The following is a 16,494-nucleotide window of genomic DNA, read 5'->3' on the forward strand; positions in this document are numbered from 1 at the left end:
AATTTTAATGTACAAGATTTGCACAGCCTTTGTATCTGAGCGTCGGCTCCTTGGGCTCTTGCCAAATAAGAAACAAGCCCTTGATTTACATAGTGACTTGTCCCCTGACAGAAAGTTTGTCACCAGGCTTTTATGTGCACCCTGTTGGTGTGGACTTTCATTTGCTGGCTGGCATCACAGGTTTCCCCTTGTAATGTGTGATACTCTGTAAATAAATAAAAGCCAATCCTGAAGGCATGCAATTGCATTCTGCAGGTATATGTATTTCTGCAAACCAAAACAAGCAAACCAAATATGAATGGTGCTGCTGGAGAGCATGCTGATCACCGGTGCAATTTGATCAGCAGATGGAGGAATGGCAAAGGGTGGCAGACAGATAAAACAGTACAGGCATTGTGGTAGCAACTGTAGTAAAGTGAAATATTAGCCTTATTCAGATGGCCTCAATCCCTCACATGATGAGGAAACTACAAGAGCTGCCCACTTCATCAATGTCCCACTTCATCAATGGTATTGAAAGCAGAATCACGTATAATTGTGCCTTTATTATCATGAACAGAAATAATCCTGACATCTGGAGTGTCTTGCAAACAGCTGTGGCTGAGGACACACCACACATTTAAAGCAAGAATCCTGCGATCTGTATTTTGCTAAGGATACTGGGAACAGTAGTTCTGTGAGGGGTAGACTACAACTCCTAGGATTCTAGGAGGAAGAGAATCTCCTTCAAATGTGCTCTGAATGTGTGATGTGAACAAATCTGGATCTCTGAGCTGATGCATCCTGTGGAGATGAAGGACAAAAGAAAGACTACCACAATTCAGAATAGACAACTCTTCTTTTACTTGTGGCCCCTTTGCAGCAGCATCCTCAGTTTCCTCGTAACAACTCCAAAAGAAGGAGGACACATTTGCATGGGATCTTCTATCTATGAGCATTCGCTACAGTAGCAAAAGGGCAAGAAACTTATCGCAACACACAACTAAGCACTGGTACTTCCACAAGTGACCTTCAGGAAACGGAACATGCAGCATGCTCTTGGTTGCTTTCGTATAGGGTATGCTTCTTTTGAAACCCTGTGCATTGAAACATGGGTGAGATGCAGGGATCCATGATTTAGATTTGCTGGACAGAGTGCCTGAAGAACTATGGATGGAGGCTCGCAACATTATACAGGAGGCAGCAACTAAAACCATCCCAATGAAAAAGAAATGCAAGAAAGCAAAGTGGCTGTCCAACGAGGCCTTACAAATAGCGGAGGAGAGAAGGCAAGCAAAATGCGAGGGAGATAGTGAAAGATACAGGAAATTGAATGCAGATTTCCAAAGAACAGCAAGGAGAGACAAGAAGGCCTTCTTAAACGAGCAATGCAAAGAAATAGAGGAAAGCAACAGAATGGGAAGAACCAGAGATCTGTTCAAGAAAATCGGAAATATGAAAGGAACATTTCGTACAAAGATCACCATAATAAAGGACAAAAGTGGTAAAGATCTAACTGAAGCAGAAGACATCAAGAAGAGGTGGCAAGAATACACAGAGGAATTATACCAGAAAGATATGGATGTCTCGTACACCCCAGGTAGTGTGGTTGCTGACCTTGAGCCAGACATCCTGGAGAGTGAAGTCAAATGGGCCTTAGAAAGCACTGCAAATAACAAGGCCAGTGGAAGTGATGGTATTCCAGCTGAACTGTTTAAAATTTTAAAAGATGATGCTGTTAAGGTGCTACACTCAATATGCCAGCAAGTTTGGAAAACTCAGCAGTGGCCAGAGGATTGGAGAAGATCAGTCTACATTCCAATCCCAAAGAAAGGCAGTGCCAAAGAATGCTCCAACTACCGCACAATTTCACTCATTTCACATGCTAGCAAGGTTATGCTTAAAATTCTACAAGGAAGGCTCAAGCAGTATGTGGACCAAGAACTCCCAGAAGTGCAAGCTGGATTTAGAAGAGGCAGAGGAACCAGAGACCAAATTGCAAACATGCGCTGGATTATGGAGAAAGCCAGAGAGTTCCAGAAAGACATCTACTTCTGCTTCATTGACTATGCAAAAGCCTTTGACTGTGTTGACCACAGCAAACTATGGCAAGTTCTTAAAGAAATGGGAGTGCCTGATCACCTCATCTGTCTCCTGCGAAATCTCTATGTGGGACAAGAAGCTACAGTTAGAACTGGATATGGAACAACTGATTGGTTCCAAATTGGGAAAGGAGTACGGCAAGGCTGTATATTGTCTCCCTGCTTATTTAACTTATATGCAGAATTCATCATGCGAAAGGCTGGGCTGGATGAATCCCAAGCCGGAATTAAGATTGCCGGAAGAAATATCAACAACCTCAGATATGCAGATGACACAACCTTGATGGCAGAAAGTGAAGAGGAATTAAAGAACCTTTTAATGAGGGTGAAAGAGGAGAGCGCAAAATATGGTCTGAAGCTCAACATCAAAAAAACGAAGATCATGGCCACTGGGCCCATCAACTCCTGGCAAATAGATGGGGAAGAAATGGAGGCAGTGAGAGATTTTACTTTCTTGGGCTCCATGATCAGTGCAGATGGTGACAGCAGTCACGAAATTAAAAGACGCCTGCTCCTTGGGAGAAAGGCGATGGCAAACCTAGACAACATCTTAAAAAGCAGAGACATCACCTTGCCAACAAAGGTCCGTATAGTAAAAGCCATGGTTTTCCCAGTAGTGATGTATGGAAGTGAGAGCTGGACCATAAAGAAGGCTGATCGCCGAAGAATTGATGCTTTTGAATTATGGTGCTGGAGGAGACTCTTGAGAGTCCCATGGACTGCAAGAAGATCAAACCTCTCCATTCTGAAGGAAATCAGCCCTGAGTGCTCACTGGAAGGACAGATCGTGAAGCTGAGGCTCCAATACTTTGGCCACCTCATGGGAAGAGAGGACTCCCTGGAAAAGACCCTGATGTTGGGAAAGATGGAGGGCACAAGGAGAAGGGGACGACAGAGAATGAGATGGTTGGATGGTGTTCTTGAAGCTACTAGCATGAGTTTGATCAAACTGCGGGAGGCAGTGGAGGACAGAAGTGCCTGGCGTGCTCTGGTCCATGGGGTCACGAAGAGTCGGACACGACTAAATGACTAAACAACAACAACATGAATATGTCACTGTCCGTGAAGAATAGAAGGTTCTACTCCATCTCTGGTTATGGGTTACAGTGGCACCCCTCATTCATAAAGTGATGCAGGGATCTTCTAATGTAATTCACCACATAGTCATGAAACCTAGTTACCACTCCAATGTCTCATCTGTACTGAAAATCCACTTCCTTCCCAACAAATCAAATATCTATTTCCTTCCACAACGTTCATGCCTTTCCTGAATTCCCCTTCCAAGAATCTCCCTTTCTTTTCTCCTAGGTTCCCTCTTTAGTCTTCTTTAATCCAAACAGCACATGATCCCACACCTCTGTTCTTCTTACTCCACCTCCTGCTTGGAGAAGAAAAGCATGATGTTCAAAAATGGGCAACTTTTGTCCTGTCACCAGCCATCCTCTGATGCCATGAAAAATCAGCTTGCACCTCCAACACCACAATTGTGCTGATACCTGCATTCTCTGTAGAGCAGTTGTAAGCACCTTTCTGTCCCCGAAGTCATAGGTAGTAGTGGGGATGGGGGTGTGCTGGGAGGTTGCATTCCAGTGGCGAAGGCTAGTGACAGTTGTGCGTATAGTCTGGGATGGGGGTGAGTGAAGCCATTCACACACACACACACACACACACACACACACTTTTAGGATTCAAATCCTGTGCATGTGCTATGATTTCTACTGGGCAATTTTTGATTGATGTGTTGGTTTGTGCCCTTAAGATTGCAATTTGAGATGTTCTGTGTTCTCCATAAGGATCTGCAACTGGGTGGCTGTCTGTATATTTTGACACTGAACATCTCTTTATGATCTTCAGTGAGTTTTCACTATCGGCTGCTAATTCTTTCAATAAAAGGCAATTGATTAAATGTCTCCATGTTGATTTGTGTCTTTAATTAAGCCAAGCTGGCTACTTGTTCACCATTGAAATCAAATCAAATGCAACTTAGCTCCTAGAGAAGCCATATTTCTGTTTCAACCAAGACAAATTAATATGACTTAAATGGGTTGTATCCAACTAAGTTCTACTCAGAGTAGATCCACTGAAATTAAAGGAGCTAAGTTAGTCAAGTTCATTAACTTTAATCAGTCCACTTTAAGAAGGACTAGGAGTGGCCACAACCCAGTGATCCATAAAGTAATAATTTACTACTCACCTGTATTGAACTGAGTACAGTTCAGAACTGTGTGTCAGAACTGTGTTGCCTACACTAACAAAATTTGGCAATCTTGCATACCTCAGCATTAACGTGTTCAAAATGGTTTGGTTGAAAAAGAACAGATGTCTCTAGTTCAAAGAACTAGCATACCCAAAGCTGGGGATCTGCATTAGGGTTGGCTATGCCCTCATGCCCTACTCTGAGGCCTCTAACTAAATAGGATATTAGCCAGATGAATGAACCCAGCCTGTCAATTGTTAACTTTTATGGAAGGATGGAAATTCCTTTTACTAGATATTGTGACAATCTATAGATAGATTGTCCATCTTATCTCCATTGATCCAGCCTGCTGTCCTTTTTTACAAGGGCTATATTTTATTTTAGTTTCAAATAAGGGATGAATTGTCTTGGGAAACATTTGGACAAACAACAGAGAACTGAAATAGGAGCGCATACAATGTAAAATTATAGCTTCAACTCCAGGGCAAACTATTTTTCATGTATATTATTACCGCAACCAGCAAATTTGTGAAACTATGTTTAGGTAGCAGAAGCTTGACTCTTATTCAACAAGCCTTGCTTGAAAAATTGATAATTCTGACATTTTTGAGAGAAGTACATCCTGTGGAACATATAAGTTCTAATAAGTTAAAAGCTTTCTGAACTATTTTACTTATAAGTGGAATATCCCCCCCCCCCGCCGCCTTTGGTACGGAGGGTGATAATGAAGACATTTTCCTATTCTAAAGTGTGGCTTCAAAGGTTCAGGGAAATGATTAAAGGCCTATAAATCTTTTCTGAGGTCTCCTTGAGCAGAGCTCTATCAAAACATAATTTCCAAATGCTATCATTATCCTTAGCTGTATGCCTATATCTCAGCTAAACAGGAAAATGCACAAAGCTGAATAAACAGAAAAGGATATTATGGTGGGTAATAACGTGCTAAAGAAAGGATGTGCCATCATAAAGCAATTGATAATGTTGTGCCTCAGCAATTCTCAGTCATTTTTAATGTCTCACATAGCATTGTTCTCAAACAGAAAGATATGGCCAAGGGGCTCAGGAGGAAAAGCCGGGGGGCGGCTATTGCTGCTCCCCAACAGTACCTGCTGCTTGAAGCAGTCACCTGATTTTGCCTAATAGGCCAGCCCTGGGAGTATGTTCACACACACACACACACACACACACACACCTCTGGGATATCTGGGAGAAGACTCAGCTAAAGCTCTTTAAGAAGCTCCTTATGTTTTGGAAAGGAACTTTCTGGAAGGTTTATGTAGGAGGGTGAAGCCTCAGCCAGAGAAAAAGTGCAACTTTGAGTGAGCCGACTAGCACAGAGTAGAATCGTCAAAAATAAATACAAAATCCATCTTATGAATTCATAATAAACTAATCATTATATTGAAGAAATCTGATGTCTATTTTTGCTGGCACATCTATGAAAACTTAACGGATCTTTTCCCTGGCCTTTTTTTAGTGGTGAGGCCATCCCACGCAATTTCCATTCTTGCATTATCACTTATTGTTGTTGCTGCCAGGAAGCAGGTAACATCAGAGGTGGGGTGGTGGTGTCAATCACCCTCAATAAGATTTTAAGGGCTGCAAATATGGTCCTACATTCCTGGGAGTAAGTTGTCAGAGTTGTTCAGTGGAATCCCTGATCTGGACCTTGAGTGGAAATGAATGGACTTTCCATTCCAAGAGATGAAAATGAGTTATAGATAAACATTAAAAGGAAACAAAACCCAAAGTAACACATTGCACTCAAAAGTAGCAGGCAGTGCGGTTCAGTCCTTTAAATCCTTTAAATGTAGCCCAGGAATTTATCTCTCTAATCCCAGAGAGAGACTCCATTATGCTGGAAGCTTCTTCTCCCAACACGCTAAACTGGCGGTCTCTGTGCTGGCTTCCCACAACACAGAGATGCTGAGCTTCTCAAGTTTCAACTTCTTGCTGACAAGGGAGCCGCTTGGGTTTCTAGTGAGGAGTCATCGGGTAGTCTAAACACTCTGAAATGGAAATACGGCAGTCTTCAACTTTCACCTAGTGTGGGACTTCTCACTTAATGCAAACTTCTTCAAATGCAAACCTTTACATAAGTTTTAACTTCAATGCATACACACATTACATTTCCCGCACATCAGACTTATAACTTTAAAGTAAGTCCCACTGAAATTGTCCTGAATAGGCTTTGTCCTATACAGTGGTGCCCCGCAAGACGAACGCCTCACAAGACGGAAAACCCGCTAGACGAAAGGGTTTTCCGTTTTGGAGGCGCTTCGCAAAACGAATTTCCCTATGGGCTTCCTTCGCAAGACAAAAGCCCATAGGGAAATCTCCGGGACAGCAGGGAAGCGCAGCGCGTCTTCCCCACTGTCCTCGGACCTCCTCCGAAGGCTGGCGGTGGGGCGGAAAGCCCTTCTCCCCGCGCCAGCCTTCGGAAGGCTCCTCCGAAGGCTGGCGGTGGGGCGGAAAGCCCTTCTCCCCGCGCCAGCCTTCGGAAGGCTCCTCCGAAGGCTGGCGGTGGGGCGGAACGCCCTTCTCCCCGCGCCAGCCTTCGGAAGGCTCCTCCGAAGGCTGGCGGTGGGGCGGAAAGCCCTTCTCCCCGCGCCAGCCTTCGGAAGGCTCCTCCGAAGGCTGGCGGTGGGGCGGAAAGCCCTTCTCCCCGCGCCAGCCTTCGGAAGGCTGCTCCGAAGGCTGGCGGTGGGGCGGAAAGCCTTTCTCCCCGCGCCAGCCTTCAGAAGGCTCCTCCGAAGGCTGGCGGTGGGGCGGAAAGCCCTTCTCCCCGCACCAGCCTTCGGAAGGCTGCTCCGAAGGCTGGCGGTGGGGAGAAAAGCCCTTCTCCCCGCGCCAGCCCTCAGAAGGCTGCTCCGAAGGCTGGCGGTGGGGCGGAAAGCCCTTCTCCCCGCGCCAGCCTTCGGATGGCTGTCCTGAAGACTTGCGGTGGGAGGAGGGTTTTCCTTCCCACCGCCAACATTCAGAATGCTGTTCTGTTCTGAATGTTGGCGGTGGGGAGGAAAAACCCTCCTCCCACCGCAAGCCCCGGGAACAGAGGAGAAGCGCCGCGCCCCTTCCCCTCTGTTCCCGTACCTGTCCTGAAGGCTTTTGGTGGGGAGAAAAGCCCTTCTCCGCACCGCCAGCCTGGCAAGCGTTTTCCATAGGAACGCATTAATTGATTTTCAATGCATTCCTATGGGAAACCGTGCTTCACAAGACGAAAAACTCGCAAGAAGAAAAAACTTGCGGAACGAATTAATTTCGTCTTGCGAGGCACCACTGTAAAATTTATTTTTAGAAGGGCTCTACCATTGCCCCAGAAAAAATCTTAGAGAGCTCTTAATCAGTTTCTCTCACTTACAATTGTTCTGGTAGATAGACTTCAGTTTGCCAGGTCTTCCTGGATTAAAATTCACTGAAAGTCATACTGATTAGAGAGCCCATCCCTTGATGGCATGTACTCTGTACTTGAAGTAGATGATTTAGAAGGGAATACTTTATCTTGTGGGCATATATCTTTCTCAGCTTGTTTCGATTTGGGTGCTGGACAGACCAATCTATCTGGATTAAAAGCAACTGAAGGATCTATTGGTACCACTTGTAAATCATTGGTGTGTGTTCATAGCTTTCTGCATTTTTCAAAGTACAGATGAGGAGAGACCCTGATATTGTTATACACTCAGTGTCATGGCACATGGGCATAACTCGAGTTCTGGAGGTTGTTGACAGGATTATGCATTCTTACAATCTATGCAGAAGGAAGTCCCATTGAATTAAAAGGGTCTGGGCTGCTGATGCCAGCATTAGTAATATGATCCTGGTGATCTCAGGCCATGGTCCATCCCTCAAAATATTACTGGACAGGTGTTTGGTCCAGTGAGTAGAATTCCTGAAGAGGGCTAATGATTCTGCTGTTTCAGTGGTCATTCTGTTGGAAGCCAGTGGGAATATACCCGATTGATTGGATTTCACAGGATTTCACTCAGTGTATAAAATTTAATATTTTAAAAGACTCACAGCCTCAAGAAGACAAAATCCAATTTCCTCAGAGCACTCAAAAGCACTTTACCAAAGAAATCTGTTATAGCAAACTTTCCACATCCATGCTGCGTTTGACTTACTGCAGCTCAGTATAATTTTGTCAAGGGGGAACGTATTATTGTTGCACACAAAAAATGTACAAATGGTGGAGCCATTTTTTGTTTCAGAGTACATTTAAAGAAACTAAGCTTGGAAAGTGTTCGCCTCTGGTGCTTGTGTTTTTTAAAGTTGAGAGCAATTGAAAAGAGAGAACTTTTCTTAATGGTGGAAAATTTTATGGAATCAAAAATAACTTGTGCCACTCTGAAAAATGACTGCCATGAAATCTCCACTTTTGTATATTCAGATTCCTACCTATTTCCGGCAAGCAAGTCTTTTTGGCATGTAAAACTGAGACACATCTGAATGAGGGCCAAGCTAGACGATATGCCAATCACAAAATGAACAGTTGTGTGATTCACTTTTTAAGAGTCAGATTCAAGACATGGGGATCCAATTCAGATTTTAAAAAATCTGGCATGGGGGGGGGGCTTAACACTTGTCCCCTTCAAGTTCTCAATCAGGTATAGGCAACTGCACCTTCTATTTTTCTATCCCTTGAATAAATATTCATGCAATACTTTACAAAATTTAAAAAGTAGGCAGCCACCCTAAAATATAGGGAAAGGGGTAAGGCTGACAAGCAGCTCAGTGTCCATTTCCTTGGTATTCACCTCTCTCATTTCAAGTATGGTTCTAGGAGGAAGCAAGATGCAAAATATGTGATTATATTTCATAGCTACAGCAGGATATCTGGCCCTTTGAAACCTTGGGCTATTAAGAGCCCATTTTCAATGTATGTTTGAGAGCAGAGATTGGACTCAGGATGCCACATATAAATTAGTCATTTAGTGCAAATAATTAGCTATAAGGCCATAAGTACTATTTTATGGATTAAGATAATAGGACATTCAGGAGGTTGATTTAGCTTCTGTTTACTTGTGAATAAAATGAAATTCAAGTGGAAGTCTGCAGGGAAGCTTAATCATTAGCTAATTCTGGGGAAAGCAATATTAAATATAATTTAGTGTTCTCCTAAACCAGACTTCACCTCTTGAATTTCCCATTTAAAAACTTCAATTGCATGACTGAAGATGTTTACAAATACCGTTATGCTCACTGCTGGGAGGAAGAAAGAATGAAAGCTGAAAGGATGATCCAGCTATGCTATCCTTCATCGAAAAGTAATATTTCCACGAGCATTTCAGAAACATCCAGCACAATTCCAGTGCTATACAGATTAATCAGTAATATATTCATGTGCAAACGTATGTGCATTTGCAGTGATGTAAGCTGACTTCTTTAATAAGGATGGTGCATTTTCCTGTCACGGAACAAATGAAAGTGATACTGAAGCAGAAGTAAAAAACAAAGGCAAAAGTGGAAGTTAGAGGTATCATCAAATGGAAGTGGGCCACAGCACTACATAATGCTAATTGCTGGAAGGGTCTCTAGCTCAGTGGTAGAGCATCAAGTTAAATTACCAGCATCTACAAGTGGGGCTGGGAGGAACCCCATCTGGAACCTTGGAGAGAAACTGTTGGTCACTGTAAAGGTAAAGGACCCCTGGAAGGTTAAGTCCAGTCAAATTTGACTATGGGGTTTGGTGCTCATCTTGTTTTCAGGCCGAGGGAGCCGGCATTTGTCCACAGACAGCTTTTCTATGTCATGTTCTGCCCAGACACTAAGGTCCAGCGCCGAGGGCCTTCTGGTGGTTCCTTCACTGCGAGAAGCCAAGTTACAGGGAACCAGGCAGAGGGCCTTCTCAGTAGTGGCACCCACCCTGTGGAACACCCTCCCACCAGATGTCAAAGAGAAAAACAATTACCAGACTTTTAGAAGACATCTGAAGGCAGCCCTATTTAGGGAAGCTTTTAATATCTGATGGACCATTGTATTTTAATATTTTGTTGGAAGCCGCCCAGAGTGGCTGGGGAAACCCAGCCAGATGGGCAGGGTGAAATAATAATAATAATATATTATTATTATTATTATTATTATTATTATTATTATTATTATTTGGCTAGCATGACTAAACCGCTTCTGGCACAATGGGACACTGTGACGGAAGCCAGAGCACACACAAACACTGTTACCTTCCCATTGCAATGGTACCTATTTATCTACTTGCACTGGCGTGCTTTCGAACTCCTAGGTTGGCAGAAGCTGGAACACAGCAATGGGAGCTCACCCCATTGTGCGAATTTGAACCACCAACCTTCCGATCAGCAAGCCCAAGAGGCTCAGTGGTTTGGACCACAGCGCCACCTGCGTCCCACTGGTCACAGATCATTGTAGAGAATGTTGAACTAGATGGGCCAATGACTTGGTAGAAGGCTATGTTCCTAGTTTCTTCCTATGAGATTCGTGACAGAAAACCCAGTAAGCAAAGGCCGTATTCTGAAAGTGGTTCATATATTCTGTCAATGCATGACAACACAAATGATTCAGGGAGGGAGCCACATACAGTTGCTCTTCAAGTTTCAGTCAGGGCTGGGGATTGGTGAGGAATTTGATTCAGTTCACATTTAAAGGGCAATCTATAGAATCTGAACTTTCTGAAACACAGCCAACCTTCAAAATCCATACTTATGCAATGTTTGTGATGCAGTACTCCAATCAACTGATGATGATGATGATGATTTAAAAATGCATACATCCGGGGCAAGTGTGCCTAAAAATGAATTGATTCATGAACAAAACATGCAAAAATGCATTTTATTGGGGGAAATTGTTTGCAAAAATTTGTACATCGGTTGCAACCTCATAGAAAAATGTGTTGGTTAGGAGACGCTCACACTAAAATGATGTTGAATTTTCATGAGGATTTTTTCTTTTTTGACAAAACAACAATTGCTGCAGAAATGTGGATAACTCAATTTAAAATGGGGGGGGGGGAGAGAGAGAGAGGGCGAACTGAGATTGGCAGATCCTTCTAACCTTAATCAAAGTCAGTTGGTTGAGCCCAGCTTCCTGCTTATCTGTTGATATAATGTGTACACAGTTATTCGGAATAAGGCTAAAGAGTTTATCAGAGACACTGTACCACAAGCTGATACCAAGCACTAATTGTGTTGCCTATATTAGACTCTGCACTGCCACTGCATGTATTTGAATTTCTTATGTTTGATCTGTTCCCCTTCAAATACTCAAAGTGGGACAGTAAGCCGGCAGCACAGACAAGGGCATGTTTCCTCTGAAATCCACTAAGATCAACCTTCATGTAAACTTTGTTTAGCAATGGTATGCATGTTGCCACCAGGGTAGCCCCCAAAAGAGAGGGATGATCAAAAGTTGTGATCTTGAGGAAACGATGCCTAGTTTCAAAGTCAGATTGCAACTCTAATATATATATATATATATATATATATATATATATATATATATATGCAGGTTTTGGTGTCTTCGGGTGTCTTCCCGTGTAAGAGTCGGGGTGTCTGTGCGACGTTTCGACGAGGTCTCACTCGTCATCTTCAGGCTGGTGCTTTCGGCTTCTTGTTACTGGAACAGAGCAGAGTCTGGTGTTTGAGTTCCTATAAATACTGTTGAGGGGTGTGGTGTATAGCCTCCAACGTTCTGGGCAGAGAGGAAGTTCCTAGATTAGTGTGCCTTTTCTTCTTTTGTTCCTTAATTACTTGAGGGATATCTTGGGTGATTTCATGAGTGATATTCTGAATACCACTGGGTGGGTCATTAAGTGTAGATTAGTTGCTAAAGCTTTCGTGTCTTGACCTCTTGAGCTTGTGAAGAGTTTTTCTGAGAAGATGGCTGTGCTGCATTTAGTTGTGCTCTGGCTTGGCTTCGTGTATAGGGGCGAGCTGTGGTTTTGTGCCTTGTGCCAGCCAGATCTGTGTAGGGATTGCAGGGGGGTGCAGCATCCGGAGGTGCCACTATAGTTTGGCTACTGGATGGAGTCTGTAATATGTCTGTGGAGAGGGTCTGGGTTTGGGTCTGGTGTGGTTGATTGGTGACGGCGTTCTGTGTGCCTCTGGTTCTGGTGTCGGTTTTTGTGGGGAGGGCTAATTTCCAGATGTCTGGCAGGCGGGACGTGTCGTCACGCTTGTTCATGTTGTGAGGGTGTTTCTCTATCTCGATGGCTTCCATGATTATTCTCTTGTGGTGATGTTCCATGTTAAAGAGCAATTTGGAATCTGCAAAATTAATTTCGTGTCCTGTTTCTTTCATGTGTTGGAAAAGAGAGGAAGTTTTTTCTTCTTTTTTGACGGCATTCTTGTGTTCTGCGATACGTGCATTTATTCGTCTGTTTGTTTGTCCAATGTACGTGGCTGGGCAGACTTTGCAGGGTATTTCATAGACCCCTTGGTTTTCCAGCTGGATTTTGTCTTTTGGGTTTCTGAGGATATTGGCTATTTTTTGGTTGGTGCAGAAGGCTGTTTTGATATTGTGTTTATGGAGGATTTTGCTGATTTTGTCTGTAGTGCCCTTGATATAAGGAAGGAGGGCCATGCCATTGTTTTCTTCTGTGTCTTGGTTTTTGGGGGGTGTTTCTTTTTGGATTAGCTTCGTAACCCTGTTTTTCTGGTATCCATTGGCGATTAACACATTTGAGAGATTCTGTAACTCAGTTGTCAAGTGGTCTTTGTCAGCCAGGCGTTTGGTTCTGGAGATGAGAGTCTTGGCTACGGAGTTTATTTGTGCAGGGTGGTGGTGTGATTGTGCATGTAAGTAGCGGTTGGTGTGTGTTTTTTTCCGGTAGATAGTGTTAAGGAACAAAAGAAGAAAAGGCACACTAATCTAGGAACTTCCTCTCTGCCCAGAACGTTGGAGGCTATACACCACACCCCTCAACAGTATTTATAGGAACTCAAACACCAGACTCTGCTCTGTTCCAGTAACAAGAAGCCGAAAGCACCAGCCTGAAGATGACGAGTGAGACCTCGTCGAAACGTCGCACAGACACCCCGACTCTTACACGGGAAGACACCCGAAGACACCAAAACCTGCATTCCTGTACCCGTGAAAATCTACGAAAGCAAATATATATATATATATATATATATATATATATATATATATATTTCTTCAGGCAGTTGTTCTGTTGATGCTCAAAGCTTTGCATTGGTAAAATATCATGCTATCATTCCTTGATATTCAACAATAGACCAGTCCTTTGATCTGGTAAGCTATATTTTAGAAAAGAATGATTTTTAATTAGTCATGAGGACCCTAGAAATTTACTGCCTAAGCCTGGAATGGCATTATTATCAGGAAAAGACATGGTTCCAAAAACTATGTTTCCTTTTTAATACTTTTTAATGCGTTAAAATCCCACAAGGTGGTATTTCAAGAAGGTGGACTACTTAACTCTTCCCTTGACTCACACTTTCTACTCAGTCAGGCTTCAGGGCTAGAATTCTGCCTGAGTGAAGGAAAACTTGGGCATCAATGTGTTGGGAGAAAAGAAGTGGCCATTGATGTTTCAAGCACCCATTACATAAAGCTATACAGTGGTACCTCGGGTTAAGAACTTAATTTGTACTGGAGGTCCGTTCTTAACCTGAAACTGTTCTTAACCTGAGGTACCACTTTAGCTAATGGGGCCTCCCGCTGCCACCGCACCACTACCACGTGATTTCTGTTCTCATCCTGAAACAAAGTTCTTAACCTGAGGTACTATTTCTGGGTTAGTGGAGTCTGTAACCTGAAGCGTCTGTAACCCGAGGTACCACTTTAGTAGAGAAGCTAGCATTCCTCCTCCATCATCTGTCATAGAGAAGCACTCCTATTACCATCAGACTGCAGCAGAGGGGGAAAGAGAAAGCTGTAGGGCTACTCCTTCAGCTCAGCTGAGACACCAGCAACTTTTGGCACCTCCTTCAGCTTTTCCAACCCAGATGGTCATTGTAATTAAGCAATTTCCTTCTATGTCCCATTCCATTTTCCTTTTGTGTGCCATGTCTTTTTAGCCTGAGGGCAGGTTCCCTCCCTCTCTCTCAACTGCAAGTCACTTTTGGAGCATAAATACCATGTTTATGTGACTGTAGTGCACCATCAAATCTAATGCGCACCTCAGTTTTCAAAAGCTTGAAACCCCAAAAGTATTTTCTGGAGCCATCAAATCTAGTGCGCGCCCTGATTTTCGTGATGCAATTTGGCCAAAAAAGGAGTGCATTACATTCAAGTAAATTCGGCAGATAACCATACACATTTTCTCCTTTAAGAATGCCCTCCACACTGTATCCATGTCATCAGACACAAGTCTGCTGAGGTAATGCATAGTCCTGGATTTCTATATCACAAAGGTAGAATTATGTTAGATGTACTGTATCAGTCACACAAACAATTCACAATTGTGTCAGTATTTTGTACTGTATTTGTCAGAAAATGTATATAGTCACACAAATGGCCCACAATTATCAAAAGACATGGTGGAGTTGTCAAAAGTATGTTCCACTGAAGTGCTGCACTCGGGCTGAATATGAAAGTTTCACCTGCATCTATTTTAAGCATGCACACCTATTGAGAAGCCACAGTCAGGTGTAATTTCCTTGCAAGCAGCATATGCCATGCATGCTATATATGTATCTATCATGTGACACAATAGAATCATGTTGTATGCCATCACCATCATTTTATTGCTCAATCACTTCCCATGAGGCATCCCAAAGTTTTGTGCAATATAAGAACATATATAAAACAGTTACATATGTAAAAACAGTTTACATGTGTCTTGCATATTTTCCCCTAACACAGAAGTGTTATCACTTTAGAAAATCTGTCATGTTCAAGGCAGCCCTCTTTGGTGGATATTACAGGTGTTTTTACTACTCAAATGCCATTGACACATAATTAGATTTTCCATTGGCTATGACAAAGGTTGTGGATGAGAGCTTGGTTAGATAATTAAATGGATTGAAAGGCTCTTAATTTTCTTTAATGAGTGAGCAGCAGAACAATGCCTGGTGAGGCTGGGTAATTTCCTGTGCCTTCATTCTGTTTTCATGCCCCGTAGCTCAGGTTACTTGACGATTGTTGGTTTTGTGACTTAAGCTTGGCATTTTCTCTCAGACACACTATTCCGAAGTATGCTGGGGCCAGTCATTTTGAAAGCAAACACAACCATTGTGTAGAACCAAATGGTGCAAATGTTTCTGAAGGGCTGTAAACGCCATCTTGGCAGTCAACATAACCCTGGAACTAATTGCTATTTTCTGCCAGAATGGGCTCACATATTCCTATCTGCTTGTTTTGAAGTTTTGAAGCCTATGGTTTAGCTAGTTGGGAGAGAGGAGGTTTCTCATTCTGGCTGCATGTGAGCGTAACCTCCAACATGACGGGGCCCAAATCCAGGACTCCATCTTCCAGATTCGAAATCCTGTGCCAGTCACATGACCCTTGTGAGATCATGGACTGGAGGGAAGTGCTATTTTGTGCACAGCACCCCAAAACGTGTGTGATTACGGACCCAAAAAAGCACATTTAAGATTGGGAAAATGAGAAACTGAGAGAAACTGAAATTGACACTTTCACCCATCTCTTATGCCTGTGGGAGGAAGGGATGAGGAAAGAGAATGCATGATGATACATGCTGTGTCATGAAGGGAGAATTGACAAAAATTCTTTCCATCCCCTTTTTCTAGCAGAGCTTCCATTCAGGATGGATTTAGACACAGGGACTAGTTTTCCTAGTTTTCAGTCTCTTCTGCAGATGAAAGGAAGAGACTGTCTCCAACACTGAATAAAGAAATAACAAAAAAATGGGCTTTCAATCATTGTTATAATGATTCGTAGCCACTTCTGTACTCATGCTCAAGAGACTGTATATGAATAAAAAGAAAGAAATGTGTAATATAAAGTAAAAGTTTTTTTAGAATCAGAGGTTTTGAGAGGAAAGTGCAGAGAGAGGTTCATTCATTCCTAATATTCCAAGTACATTCCTAATATTCTAATTAAATTCCCCAGGCAAATTTAAGCTGAAATTTTAAGGCGAGGTATTTTGATATTTGGTTTTATATGGTAATGTTTCAGAAACAGCAGGAAATCTAGGCAGAAGAATAAATGAACCATTTCCATAGATCTGGTTTCATTGCATCAACGAGAATGAACGTAAATATGCAAGGCTCCTTTGTTTGGCTTTTAAAATTGGATTGGCCATAACTATTTCAAGTCTGGCAGCAG

The sequence above is a fragment of the Podarcis vaucheri genome (assembly GCF_965113315.1).
Source record: "Podarcis vaucheri genome assembly, chromosome: 9".
NCBI classification, from domain to species: domain Eukaryota; kingdom Metazoa; phylum Chordata; class Lepidosauria; order Squamata; family Lacertidae; genus Podarcis; species Podarcis vaucheri.